The sequence below is a fragment of the Nelumbo lutea genome, chromosome 1 (genome assembly GCF_056320005.1).
Source record: "Nelumbo lutea isolate HS-2025 chromosome 1, American lotus-T2T, whole genome shotgun sequence".
NCBI lineage: Eukaryota > Viridiplantae > Streptophyta > Magnoliopsida > Proteales > Nelumbonaceae > Nelumbo > Nelumbo lutea.
The window spans coordinates 196,420,257-196,435,000 of record NC_142684.1 but is presented as its reverse complement, the minus strand read 5'-3'; the positions used below and the strand labels follow the sequence as shown (position 1 = coordinate 196,435,000).

Below are 14,744 nucleotides of genomic sequence, written 5' to 3'. Positions count from 1 at the left end.
TGCACCAATTAATAATGTTATTGTGGTGCAACATGTAACATGAAAACATTACATAATTGTGGTGCGAAATGATGACAATAATGCGAAATAATGGCAGTAATGCAAAATTAAGTTTCGGTTTCTTTTTCTAAAGTTGTTTTGATGGTAGACGGCTATATAAGCCTATTACTTTGGTCCTCTCACTATTCTCTTCTACTCACTTACACCATCTAAAATAGAGAGAAAAGTGAGAGAAAAGATATCTTGCTAAGCAATAAAGACAATGGCCGGAGGTATGCCATAATTTTGTTTTGTGTTTGGAATGTTTAGAAACATGTCTTGAGAAATATTTTTTTTTTTGTTTTACATTTGGTATCAGAGCTTTGCTTTTGCCTCTGCCTAGTAATGTTAGATTGGCTCACATGTAAACAAAATTGTTACAGTTTCAGTACTTATATATTTTGAATATGGGTTCTTTGATTTTGAATTCCTTTTTTTTTTTTTGTGAAAAATATCATTAGGAATCGTTTTTTGTACTGTGATTTCTATGAATTTTGTGATTGATTTCATGGAGAACGGTGCATTAAATGATGATTATGAACCAGGATTTACCGGGTTAGAAAACGGGTCAAAAACGACCCAGCTAAAGGTAGGAGACGAGCTGAACATGCTTTTGCTTCCCCAACGGAACAACAACCTCACAGCCCAAACAACCCAACGTTGTCTCTACACTACACGATTGTTTGCATGTGAAAAGCTCTCTTTCTGTTTTTGGTTTGTCTTGCTTCTCTATTCTTCTTCTCCCGTCCTTCTACACTGTCTAACGAAGGGGACATATAAAAGAAAGAAAGGAGAGAATCTGATTGGTTACAAACAAAACCCAAAGCGGGTAAAGAGGAGAAGAGATAGCTTTATCTCCTTTCAATTTTCTTTTTACATGGATTATAACTAGTTTTTATTTGTTTGGGTTAGTAGGTGAGATTTGTCTTGGGTTGTTAAGTTAAATGTGCTGCTTTGGGTTTCTCTAACTATTTCTGATATGAGATGATAAATAACTATATTCTGTGCATGTATAATTTTAATTTGTCATTATGCATGCTATTTTTAGTGCATAAATATTTTTTGTTTTTGGCTACAATATGTTGGTAGTTACCTAAAAATAACACTTTTAGTGTTTAGTTTTATATATGTGCCTAAATTTTGTGAATTTGTATGTATAATTTTATTTTATTGATACAATTTTTGTTTAAGTTATTTCAGCACATAAGCAATTATTTTTGGACATTTTTTATTGTATTGCTCAAATTAAGTTTATGCATGAATTATGTGATCATTCTTATCACATAAGGAATAATAGTTCTTATGCATTAAGTAGAGCCTGGAACACTATAAGAAAAATTGTCTAGTGATTAATATAATTTTGATTAATTGGAGAGTAGCCACAACATCTTCAATTAATTAAAAATTATATATTAAGTTAATATCATATAAATTGTGATTAATTATACTTGATATAATAAAATTTATCCCATAGGAAATTTTGTTATATCTATATAATTAATTAGGATAAAATACCAGATTATTTTCATAATTTACCCACAGGGATTATGAACTGGAATATAGTTTGGTAGTTTTATCATTGACAATAGAAAATCAAATTATTTCATAAAGTACTCAAAAAGTAAATAATTTGAAATTTCTATTGTAAAGACATATTGATCTATTTGAATAAAAATTTAGCCCACAGTCAATTTTTATGTCATTAGATTTAATTTTGTGCATGTATTACATTGGTAACACATGCAATTAAGTTTTGAAAGCCTCAAATTTTGACACAAGCATTTGAACATTTTACAGTACCTCAACCTACTACTTACTCTAATATGCGTCTTGACATTCCTGAACTTCGGGGTGACAACTATAAGATATGGAAGGAAAGAATCCTCCTTCATTTAGGGTGGATGGACATTGATTATTCTATAAGGAAAGACGAACCACCAGCTGTAACTGAACAAACTACTGGTATTTGTGGTTCTATCGAACAATATGACAAAGTCCGCGACTTGCTGAAAGCCATTGACGATCAATTCGTCACTTAAGAGAAGGCCTTGGCAAGCACACTAATCATGGAATTATCTTCTCTCCATCTCACAACTGTTAAGGGTGTGCGTGAGCACATTATGCAAATGTGGGACATAGCGGCTCAACTGAAAAAACTTGAGGTAGACTTATCAGAGTCCTTTCTGGTGCACTTTATTTTGAACACCCTTCCACAACAGTACGTGCCTTTTAAGATCTCTTATAGCACACATAAGCATAAATGGTCCATTAATAAATTAATGACCATGTGTGTTCAAGAAGAGGAGAGGCTTGTGATGGAATTGGGTGAAAGTGCAATGTTGGCCACGGTCAATGGGAATAACAAAGTTGACAAATCTTAGGCCACCACTTTTAAGGCTAATCAAAAGGGGAAAGGTAAAATACCGCCTCAAGCTAATATTAAGAAGGAGAATAAGTGTTTCTTCTGCAAAAAGAAGGGACACGTAAAGAAAGACTATGCCAAGTTCAAGAAGTGGCTTGAGAAGAAAAGTGATCTATCTTCATTCTAGTTCTATAATCTATATTGCAAACTCTTTGCAGGGTATGCAAAACCTAAGGAAGTCAATGGGAAGTGAGTTGAGCATCTTATCAGGCAACAAAATGGGCTCGTATGTGGAGGCTATAGGAACATGCACCATAACTTTAAGTAGTGGTTTTGTTTTAGTTTTAGAAATGACCTTTTATGTACCAAGTTTCTCACGAAACTTGATTTCTATTTCGAGACTTATGCTGTTTGGTTTTTCCTTTACTTTTAAAGACAACTCTTTTAGTTTATTTTATAAATCAAGTTGTGTTGGAAATGGTATTTTATCTGAAGTCTTTATCGTATTTACTTACAAAATGATGCTACTAATAGTTCAATGCATGTTTATACTGGCACTAAGAAGCGTAATATTAATGATGACTCTTCTATGTTATGGCATCGAAGATTAGGTCACATCTCTATAGATAGAATTAAGAGATTGGTAAATGACGGAGTACTTAGTACTCTTGATTATGCTAATTTTGAGACTTGTGTAGACTGCATCAAGGGTAAGCAGACAAACAAGTCTAAGAAGAGTTCCAAAAGGAGTTCAAACATATTAGAAATCATACATACTGACATATGCTGTCTAGACATGGATATGCCCGGTCAGAAATATTTCATCACCTTTATTGATGATTACTCACGATACATGTATGTGTATTTGCTTCATAACAAGCATGAAGCATTGGATGCCTTCAAAGTCTTTAAGGCTGAAGTAGAGAACTAATCTGGGAAGAAAATACAAATAGTGAGATCTGATAGAGGTGGTGAATATTATGGTAAGTACACTGAAAGTGGACAAACACCTGGTCCTTTTGCCAAGTTTCTTCAAGAACAAGGGATTGTTGCCTAACACACTATGCTTGAATCTTCGGACCAGAATGGTGTTGCAGAGAGAAGAAACCGAACAATGATGGACATGGTGAGGGGTATGCTTAATAACTCCAATCTTCCTAAATTTTTGTGGACTGAAGCACTAAAGACGGCTGCGTATATATTGAATCGTGTTCCAACCAAGGCTGTCCCAAAAACACCTTTTGAAGTATGGAAATGATGGAAACTGAGTTTGTGACATATGCATGCTTGGGGATATCCGTCTAAGGTAAGAATATATGACCCCCAAGAGAAAAAGCTGGACCCAAGGACGATTAGTGGTTTTATCATTGGCTATGCTGAAATGCCTAAGGGTTACAAATTTTACTGTCCATCTCACTTTACTAGGATTGTGGAATCAAAAAATGCCAAGTTTCTAGAAAATGACATGATCAGTGGGAGTGATCGGTTCATGGACTTAATTCCTAATCATGATCATACAGAAATTCAATCTTCCACGATTTCAGATAGATTGGTAATAGTTCATAGCACTCTTCAAATTCAAATAAATGCTGAAGAGCCAATTCCACAAGTTGTTGAGAATCTTCCAATGGATCAACCAGTTCAGGAATTACCTCAAGTTCCTGAACAAATAGTTGAACCACAAGCTTCTCAAGGAGAAGATGGTCCAACATTAAGATGATCTACTCGTGAAAGGAAATCAACAGTTCCTAGTGATTATATAGTGTATGTACAAGAATCTAACATTGGAGCCGAAAATGATCCTAAAACGTTTTCACAAGCCATGAGTTGCAAAGAGTCTAATTCGTGAGATGATGCTATGAAGGAAGAAATGAATTCCATAAAAAAGCAATGGAGTTTGGAATCTTGTGGAGTTACCTAATGGAGCGAAGGCCTTTGGTTGTAAATGTGTTTTTAAGACCAAGAGAGATTCATTAGGGAACATTGAGAGATACAAAGCGAGACTCATTGCTAAGGGGTTCACTCAGAAAGAAGAAATCGATTACATAGAGACATTTTCTTCTGTATCTAAGAAGGATTCTCTTCATATTATTTTGGCATTAGTTGCACATTTCGACCTTAAGTTGCATCAAATGGATGTGAAAACAACATTTCTTAATGATGATCTAGAAGATGAGGTTTACATGAAACAACCTGAAGGTTTCTCTTCTAGTGATGGTGAACATTTGGTTTGTAAGCTTAAAAAATCCATATACAGTTTAAAACAAGCTTCCCGTCAATGGTATTTCAAATTCCATGAAGTAATTTCTTCATTCGATTTTGTTGAAAACCCATGGATCAATGTATATATCAGAAGGTCAGTGGGAGTAAAATTTGTTTTCTCGTTTTATATGTGGATGATGTTTTGCTTGCAACTAATGACAAGGGTATGCTGCTTGAGGTGAAACAATTCCTCTCTAAAAACTTTGATATGAAAGATTTGGGTGAGGCATCTTATGTCATTGGCATCAAGATCCATAGAGATAAATCTCGCGGTGTTTTAAGTCTATTACAGGAAACCTATATCAACAAGGTTTTGGAGAAATTTCGGATGAAGGATTGTACACCAAGTGTTGCTCCCATGGTGAAGGGCGATAAGTTGAGTTTGAATCAATGCCCGAAGAATGACTTTGAGAGAGAATCCATAAAAAATATTCCATATGCTTCTGCAGTTGGGAGCCTTATGTATGTTCAAGTTTGTATAAGAGCTGACATTGCATATGCAGTTGGGATATTAGGGAGATATCAAAGTAATCCAGGTATAGACCACTGGAGAGCTGCAAAGAAAGTCATGAGGTATCTCCAAGGAACTAAAAGCTACATGCTTATGCATAGACAGACGGACAGCTTGGATGTGGTTGGCTATTCTGATGCAGACTTTGCTGGCTATGTTGATTCTCGTAAATCAACATATGGGTATATTTTTATTATAGTCGGTGGAGTTGTCTCATGGAGAAGTGTTAAGCAAACTTTGACAGCCACTTCTACAATGGAAGCCGAGTTCGTCTCCTGTTTTGATGCTACTTCGCTTGGTGTATGGTTTAAGAGTTTCATTTCTGGGCTTAAAGTAGTGGATTCTATTTCTAGGCCATTAAGGATTTTCTGCAACAACTCAGCTACTGTGTTTTTGGCTAAGAATAATAAGAGTGGGAGTCGAAGCAAACATATTGACATTAAGTACTTAGCCATTAGAGAACATGTTAAAGAAAAGAAAGTGGCCATTGAGCATATCAACAGTGAGTTGATGATTGCTGATCCTTTGACTAAGGGCATGTTACCATTGAAATTCAAGGATCATGTAGAAAGAATGGGACTTGTTTTTACTTTGTAATTGCATATATACATTCAGATTATTGGTGAAACTCTTATATATTCAGATGTTTTCTCATATTTGTGTGCACTTTAATTTATTTGAGAAAATGTGCTTTATTGTGGACCTAGAATAAACATAAGGTTTATTCATTAAATGTTGTTACAACATGAGGAATTTGGGAAGTAAAATGCATTGTAATACATAGTTGATATTACTGGCATTTAAAGGACCTATCACTATGATTCATGTATTTTGTTTTCTCATGAAGGTTATTAGTTAACATTTGCACCAAGTGGGATAATGTAACATTTTTATGTTACATTTGCACCAATTAATAATGTTATTGTGGTGCAACATATAACGTGAAAACATTACATAATTGTGGTGCGAAATGATGGCAGTAATGCAAAATTAAGTTTCAGTTTCTTCTTTCTAAAGTTGTTTTAATGGTAGACGGCTATATAAGCCCATTACTTTGGTCCTCTCACTACTCTCTTCTGCTCACTTACACCATCTAAAATAGAGAGAAAAGTGAGAGAAAAGGTATCTTGCCAAGCAACAAAGACAATGGCCAGAGGTAATAATTTTGTTTTGTGTTTCGAATGTTTAGAAACATGTCTTGGGAAATATATTTTGTTTTACATCATGTACATTGGGTCGCCGGTGGCCAGGAGGCTTATTTGATGGTGTTTATCAAGCCGCTGGTGGTCAAGTTTCAACCAGACAGGGGATGCTTTTTTTTAATACAAGCGACCATCGGCTCTTCATATATATTTGATGAGATCACCGACCACCGGTGATCATTTACGTTTGGCCGCCAATGGCCGGGAGGCTCATACGACGGTGTTTATGAAGCCGCCGGTGGTCGAGTTTTGGCTGTGATCACCCAACATTCGCATATTGGATTCGGGTTAAGAAGGACAGTATATGGGTAGTTCGGGTCAGGTCTGGCCCGATTTGAAGTCTTTCTTAATTTTGTGAGAGTGCTACTTATTAGCGACTCGGTTCGGTTTAACCAATCTAATGTATTTAAGTCGGTCCAATTTCCAATAGACCACGATTTTAGTGTTTTTCTGATAATTTATTAAATTGGTTCGGTTTTAAACCAAACCCAGTTTAATTAAGTACTTATATTTAATTATTGATAATTAACAAGGATGTTAATAATAATTAACATGAATTAATTCGGTTTGCTTATAAACCAAACCCTGTTTAATTAAATATTGATAATTAATAACAAGTACTTATATTTAATTATTGATAATTAATAACGATGTTAATAATAATTAACAATAGTTAATTGCACTTGTTTTTAAACCAAACCTGGTTTAATTAAATACTGATAATTAATAACAATGCTATAATGATTATTTAATATTCATATTAATTAATAATAGTTATTTAATATTCATATGAATTAATAATAATTAAATGATAATTATATCAATAATGTTAGTTATTAATATTATTATTCTTAGTTAATAATTATTAACATATTATTAACATTTCTGATTTTATAATCATTAATATTAAAATTATAATTTCCCAGTTAAATGACATTTTTTTTTCTTTCTTAATTGTTCATACAGCTCTCATTACACTTTTTCCTTTATTATAAGTTCATTATTATTTATAAAATTATTACTTGTCTATTGAGGAGTATGAATACATATAGTTGCAATAATCAAATAATCTTAAGTTTGAAAAGTTAGTATATTCAAAATCTGATGATCAATATATAAATAATTTTAATTATTCATTTCCCTGTACTTAGTACGGGGTCATTCACATACGTACCTAACAATAACTATATATATTAAAGGATGGTTTTCTTTTCTTTACATTTACACTAATTTTGATATTATTAGTAATTTTTAGCAATAAGTATTTATTAATGTTTTCAGTAATTTTGATCAATTATTACTGAAAATTTAATAATTAATTACAATACTAATAAATATAAATTTCACAATTAAAACTTATTGATAAACTTTCGTTGGAAAATTCATTTCAGTAAAATTAAATTTATATCTTTAACATTGTCATTAGTTTTCATATTATCAATATTTTTTTAGTAATAAGTAGTTATTGATATTTATAGTAATTTTGGTCAATTTATTAATAAAAGAACCACTTTCAGTCATTTATTGTTTTCAATATTATTATTACCATTACTGCTATTAAAATCAGTAATTTTAATATTATAATTATTTCTATGATTAATATTCAGATTCATTAATAATCTTAATTACCAATTTATAATTACTAACATTATCGATATATAATGAAGATTATTTAATATCAGTAATTATAATTAATAATATTATTTTTAGCAGATAATATATTATTAACGTTATTGGTTTTCAAATCATTAATATTAATGTCTATCTTATAATATTAGTAATATAAGTATTTATTCGTGTAATAATTGGGATATAAACATTTTATATTTATATTAATTCATATTAATTATTTTATAAATATATAATTAGTGCTAATTATTTACATTATTATTATTATAAGTAATTATAATTAATGTTATTATTATAATTAATACTATTATTATAAAAGCAATTATTATTATATTAAAAAATTAATTATTACAAATTATTTACTTGATATACACAAATTAAGTGCATATATAATAAGAATATATTGTTACTTAATTTAGTTTGAAGTTTACGATCATTGTCAATACTCATTAATAGTTAGAATTATAGTCGTTATTAATAAAGAAAGTACTTTATTAATTACAAAGTTGATTTAACTTTTAGGAAGCAACCTAATTTAACATTTAAAAAGGAATAGCTCAAAATAGAATTATTAGATAAATAGTAAATACCAAATAAAGTGGGTTATTGCTTAGCAATAAGATCTCATTTAATATCTTAAATTGAATAAAAAAACATAAATTAATAGTGGGTTTTAAATAATAGGTCAGAATAGATTGCCAATTACAAAGATACAAGACCCATATTAGTTTTTTTAATTTAATTTTTGATAACTGAATAGTAAACTTCAAACTAAATTATAAACACATTTAGTTACCCTACTTAATATGGGGTCATTCACTAGTTGAGTTTTAATTGAGTTTGAGAATTTTAACTATATCATGCTTGAATTCATTAAATTTGGCAAACACTGTATCCAACACCCCCTTAAACCCCAAATATGTATAGTGAAGTGAATGGGTCAGATTTGATTTAGATCAAGGCAAACCTGGTCCTAACCCAACCAGTAGATGTGTAGAACTAGTTATGAACAACAACGATAGGTCTATAATTGGGTAAAATGGGTTTGACCCGATAAGACACCATTAGTATTTGACACCCATACTTTTAATCTTAATCTTGCATTAAATCTACTTATTTGTAAAATTGACACATTTTGGGCATTGTAAATGATAATATTATAAAGACTTAAATATAACCTAAGTCTTTTCAAATCAAATGGACTTAAATATACATTACACCAACAGACCAAATTAGAGTAGCAACCACCTTCTACATTCCTCCCTCCGCTCTCTTTTTCTTAGGTTCAAGATGATGAAGAAAACTTAAGGCATGGTTTAATTCCAGATTTAGAAGGCTAAAATAAGATGGGGGTTGGTCACATTAATCCGTTAACAAACAAAATAAGTGTTAAACCCTAAAGAGAAAATTAAAGTATTAAACCCAACAAAACATTATTTTAGTTTGTATTAATGTTCAGAGTTCACGGGTCAGAGGTTCAACCGAAGGTCGACTCATAATATACATGCATATATACATACAACATTCACTTTAATTTTATATCTTGTCAAATCGACGCTGATTGAACCAAAAGCATTTTTTAATTTCGTAGCTCATATGGTATCTAATTAATTTCTTTAATTTCGAGAAATCCCATTCCCACTCCCTGACCCATCTGTCTTCAATTGTGCAAGCATTCAGCGTCCACTTTCTTCCCTCTCAGTCCATGGCTAAAGGTCAGACACCAATAAGAGCAATAGATTCTTACACAACAATCAAAGGCACCAACAAGATCATCATCAGAGGTAGGCACGCCCCATCAGAGAAGGACTCTTGAAATTTTCTTCATTGTCAAAGATTTCAGATATTCGCCTTCTCCCTTTACATTTGTGAATTTTTGCTTAACCTTTGCACTCTTCATTGTAGTTTGGGACTGCATTTTGATGAGGCATTCGGACTCATTGAAACTCCATTACGGACAATGGAAGGTACCGGTACAGTGGTACTACCGGCTAGAAGAGTCGATCGGAGGCTAGCGGTAGTTTCACGGAGCCAGGCTGTTAACATTGCAATCTCCGGAATGATAAGAACCAACACCTCAATCTTTGGACAGACACTGAGAAGAAGGCTCAAATCTAAACCTAAGATATTGACATAACTTAATGACAGAGATTTCAGGCATAGGAATTTCTGGTAAGTTGTTTTAACATCTGTGATAGAATTATGAGCCTATACCAAACACATATAGTTTCTACCTACCACACTTTTCGAAAATGTTAACATTTGGGATTGTCTAAGCGTTATACAGCAAATGACATAAGGTTTCCTGAGTATACATAAGTTAGGCAAGGATTAGCTGAGAATTCATCCACAAAATTAGATAAGCACTATAAACCATTTGTATGGAATACTCTTTGGGTTATAAGGATCTCCAATCTATTAGCTAGTCAATGGAGTTGAATGAAAGTGTGTGAAGGTGATTCCAACAGGCTTCTCACCATTTCCGATAAATTGTAGATGCAATTACTACATCTCTAAAAGCTCCAAGCCCGGATAGTATGTTTCCAATGACTTCTACAAGAAGATTCTCCATAATAAAAATAGTAACCAAATGAAATTTATGATATGCTATGTTCTTTTTCTGCACCCCACAAACGCCCACATGCACATATTAGCATGCATTGGGGAACATTTCCTGAAGTTGTCAGTGGGAAATATTCCCAGTACATGGTTGGGATATGCTATAGGACATGTGTGGGGCGCCATTAGTGAGGTGCAGATTGCTAAATGAGCTGATCATAGATTTGGGTTGAAATTGAATCAGTAAGTGGGGTGGTTTGGAATGGAGACTCTCATTTTCTTCATGTTCAACTTTTCTCAGGACCTCCAAACCATTTTAACTTGTGTTTTCATCCTCTTTAACTAGAGCATTGGTGACGAAAAAACCGTTAGTTGTTTTTTGTTCTTAATTGGGGAGGAAGAAAATGAAGATGGATAAAATAAGATTTTTAGAATATTAAAAGAGGTTCATAAAGCAGGAAAATCCATTGGGTCAGCCCAATTAAGCCTATTTGAAAATTTTAAGTATGTTTAAATCAATTGAATTTATTAAAACCCGTGGTATTAAACTTTGTAAGATACCAGTTCTATTAATTAAATTGGTTAAAAACAACTAAAAATTAGAATATGCAAGGCTAAAATCATCGATATATCTAATATGCATGAACATGCATATTGCGTGTTTCAAATTCATATCATTTTTTTTTTCTGATTTAGTTTTTCTTTTTTACAAAATTTCTATCCCTTGGAAATGGGTTAAACACTAAAAACCCTTTATTTGGTATATCGAGGCCCTGATGATATGATACGAAAATTTTATATCATGGTTTTCAAAACTGGACCAGATTGGACAGTCGGACTGGAAAAACCAGGAACTGGTCAGATGGCCGGTTTCGGTTTTCCTTAAAACCGGAATTTTCACAAAAATGGTTGATTTTGGTCAGTAAACCGTTAAACCGGGCGATTAACCATTCCAACCGTTTTGACCAATTTTTTTGTCAATTTTTTTTTATTTTTTTGTCAGAACGGCCAACCATTCGATTTAAATGATTGGACCGTTCAACCCGATAACCAGACCCGTGACCAATTCGGTCTCCGGATCGATTTTAAAAACCATGTTTTATACATACTGAAACGGTTACATCTTTCCGACGATTCTACCCGATCCCTTGACCGTCCTGAGCGTGGCTAAGTGAATTCTTCTCATTTCAATTTTCAGCCTGAGCCTTGAGGTAATAAGATGCACTTTGTATCATGGTCGATTCATTTCATATAAACAGATAAATTCATAGAGCTGGCTAACTTCGCATTATTTAATAATATTTTAGCAAGAAAGCCATTTTTAATAATTGGGCTGGGTGATTTGAGTTCAGTCCAAATTCGAGTTCGGCTTCAATCAGGGCAAAGCCCGTTCAAGCCGTTTTTATTGTCTTGTATTGAGAATATTTTCATATTGCATACTTTATTTCGTGGGAAGATATTTCCAATGCAAGGTTGAAAAAGGCTGTTAAAATGATGTAGACACAGATTTGCTTTGATGGAAGTCTATCTTTCCAAACTCATACTGTGATCGTATGGTCTAACCGAAAAATTCTCGGGTTAGAGTGGTTGGGGATAAATACATTTGAAGAATTAATAAATAAATTGTCAGGTGGTGGAGTGAACTGTAAAAAGACCTAAAACACCCTTGGAAATGGCATACATTTTCAAATCTCGTCTTCCAACAAAGCAAATAGCGTATAAATAGGAATAAGAGCTAGAACTAGATGACTCAACGTCAATAAGGGACACAAACACAACCAGGAATAGCAAAAATCAAAACCACCTCTTAGTTTTACCCTGATTGTTAAACATCACTTGAAAATATGATTCTTTTATATTTTGATGATATTATATTGAAAATGGAAATCTATGATACGGGAAAGACAGTAAGAAAGAGCTTTGACCAATTACCTCCAAATTTTGTTGAATACCACCTGATTGGTCACTTCTTTTATGATACCGGGTGATCATAGGGGAGGTTGAGTTGGATTTTATTGAGCTTTTTTTTTCTCTTGACTTGGCAAAATTGAGAAAGAGATAGCCGATGGGTTATCACACATATCATGGGGCAGCCCTTCCCCAAAATACCAAATCACCACTTTATTCCAATAGGCGTTTTTTATTGCTCTATGTTCAGTGAATCCGCTTTTAATTGGAGTTTTTAGGAATGCGCACTCAAACTCCATTGTTATATATTGGGTACTCAAATCCTCCAAATCGCCAATATTTCTTGGTTTTATGGTCTATATTGTTTTCTATGTGAATTTGAGTTCAGTCGAGCCAAGCTAAATATCTGGTTTTTCAAGTTTGGTTCGTCAAAAAAATGTTTGATTCGAGCTTGAACCTGATTTGATTCAAATTAGAGATTTGAGCTTGAATTTGGCTTAGCTAAAAATCTTATACATTTGAGTTCGGCTTGGCTCGAGCTCAACTATGAGCCAAACTTCTTATAAAAATAAAAATTATTTTTTATTTTACATATAAAAATTATTTATTATCATACATATAAAAATAAAAGTATTATATATATAACAAAAAGTATTTATCTGTATGTACATATATATTAGGCTTGATTAGGATCGCAGGCCTCACAAGCCAAGCTTTATTGGGCTTGAGCTTAGTTTAAACCGAGGCAAATTGAGTTTTTCATGAGCCAAACTTGAATAGCTCATCAAAAGCTCTATTTGTTTCCACTTTGTCACAAAGCTCAAGTGAGGAAAAAGAGATTCTAGGATTCTATTTACATTTTGCCTCTCCTATTCTAAGTGCCATCTTATGGCTTTGAGCAATCAAAATTCACCCATAATTTTGATAAAACCATCTAATTTGTTAATACATTTGTGATACTAGTTTATTAGTCACAAATCTTTTAGATATGATGTATGTGTTTGGCATCCATGTTGTATATCAGAAAATGGTGTTGTATATGTGTGGGTTGGAAGCCCTGTTTCTTGAAAAAATTGTCTTTTTTTGAAAACTTTGCTGTCAGGTAGGACGTTTCCTGGGGCAATAACACCACCTTTTGTTTGGTACCATTGCTCCATATTTATTTTCAAGACAGGTACCCATTATCTAGTGCTTCTACTATGTACATATTATCTTACATCCAACGGTGGAAAAAAATGCCCATTTCATCCTATGGTCCCAATTGTTGAATATATAAAAAAAAAGAAATTAAGAAAATCATGAAGAAAATGGCAAAATCTGAAAATTACATGGAAGAAAACAGAAAAAATCATAAATTAATATAGAAAAATTCTAAAGTGAAAAATCAATACACAACAGTATTTTCGGATACCAAATAGAAAAATCAATACATGTGGATCAAACCCAAACACTATAAAACCCAAATGAGAAATATGAGCACGAATAGAACAAAAATGCAAAACCCAAATGAGAAATATGAGAATGAAAAGAACAAAAAATGCAAAACCCAAATGATAGGACAGAGCTTGAACTGGCGATGAACAGAGACAAGGAGTTTGAGGAGAAATACGAGCATGGACAGAAGGTATACTCCGATGAATGAAAAAAGAACTCTAGACCTCCGGTGATTGAACAGAAGGTAGAACTTTAGACCTTTGACGACGAGATTGATTCTCCGGTGACTGGTTACACAGGTAGACCTCTGGTGACTGGGAAAGGAAAACGCAATGTTTTAGGATTTGTTAAAAGAGGAGAGAAGCATTTTATCAATTCAAATATAATATACATTGGATGCCACATCATGTTACCGTTGGCAACACATTCTGACATTTCCTCGGACCACATCTTCTCAATTTCCAAGACGTGGTTTGGGGCAATGTTTTTTATAAAAAAACAGTTTTAAACATGTTTCCATTTTCTGGAGCTATGATTTTTCCAAGGTGGCATTAATGTGCCACCATTTTCTAGAGCAACGACACCTATGCCAAACATCACCAATGTCTTTCAAGTCCAACTGCAAAACCTCAGGGTATGTTCCAAGTCTTTCACCCTACTTATTTACAGGCTTGATAGAATATGCTAAATTCTAAAATTAAATATATGACAATAATTTCAGGAAAAATTCATAATTGTTTTAAATAAATTCATTAAAAAGTTTAGGATTTCCATCAAGAAGTGTAATCGAATTCAAATCAAATCAATCAATATCGAAATTCAAATTTGATTAGAAAGT

General features: G+C 32.8%; 1 long non-coding RNA gene across 1 annotated transcript; it reads left to right on the top strand.

Moving 5' to 3' along the window:
- Positions 1-187: 187 nt before the first annotated feature.
- On the top strand, positions 188-10,429 carry LOC148880186 (uncharacterized). Its single transcript, XR_016104868.1, has 3 exons — positions 188-272; positions 9,679-9,789; positions 9,911-10,429. It is a non-coding gene; the product is annotated as an uncharacterized LOC148880186 (long non-coding RNA).
- The last annotated feature ends 4,315 nt before the right edge of the window (positions 10,430-14,744 follow it).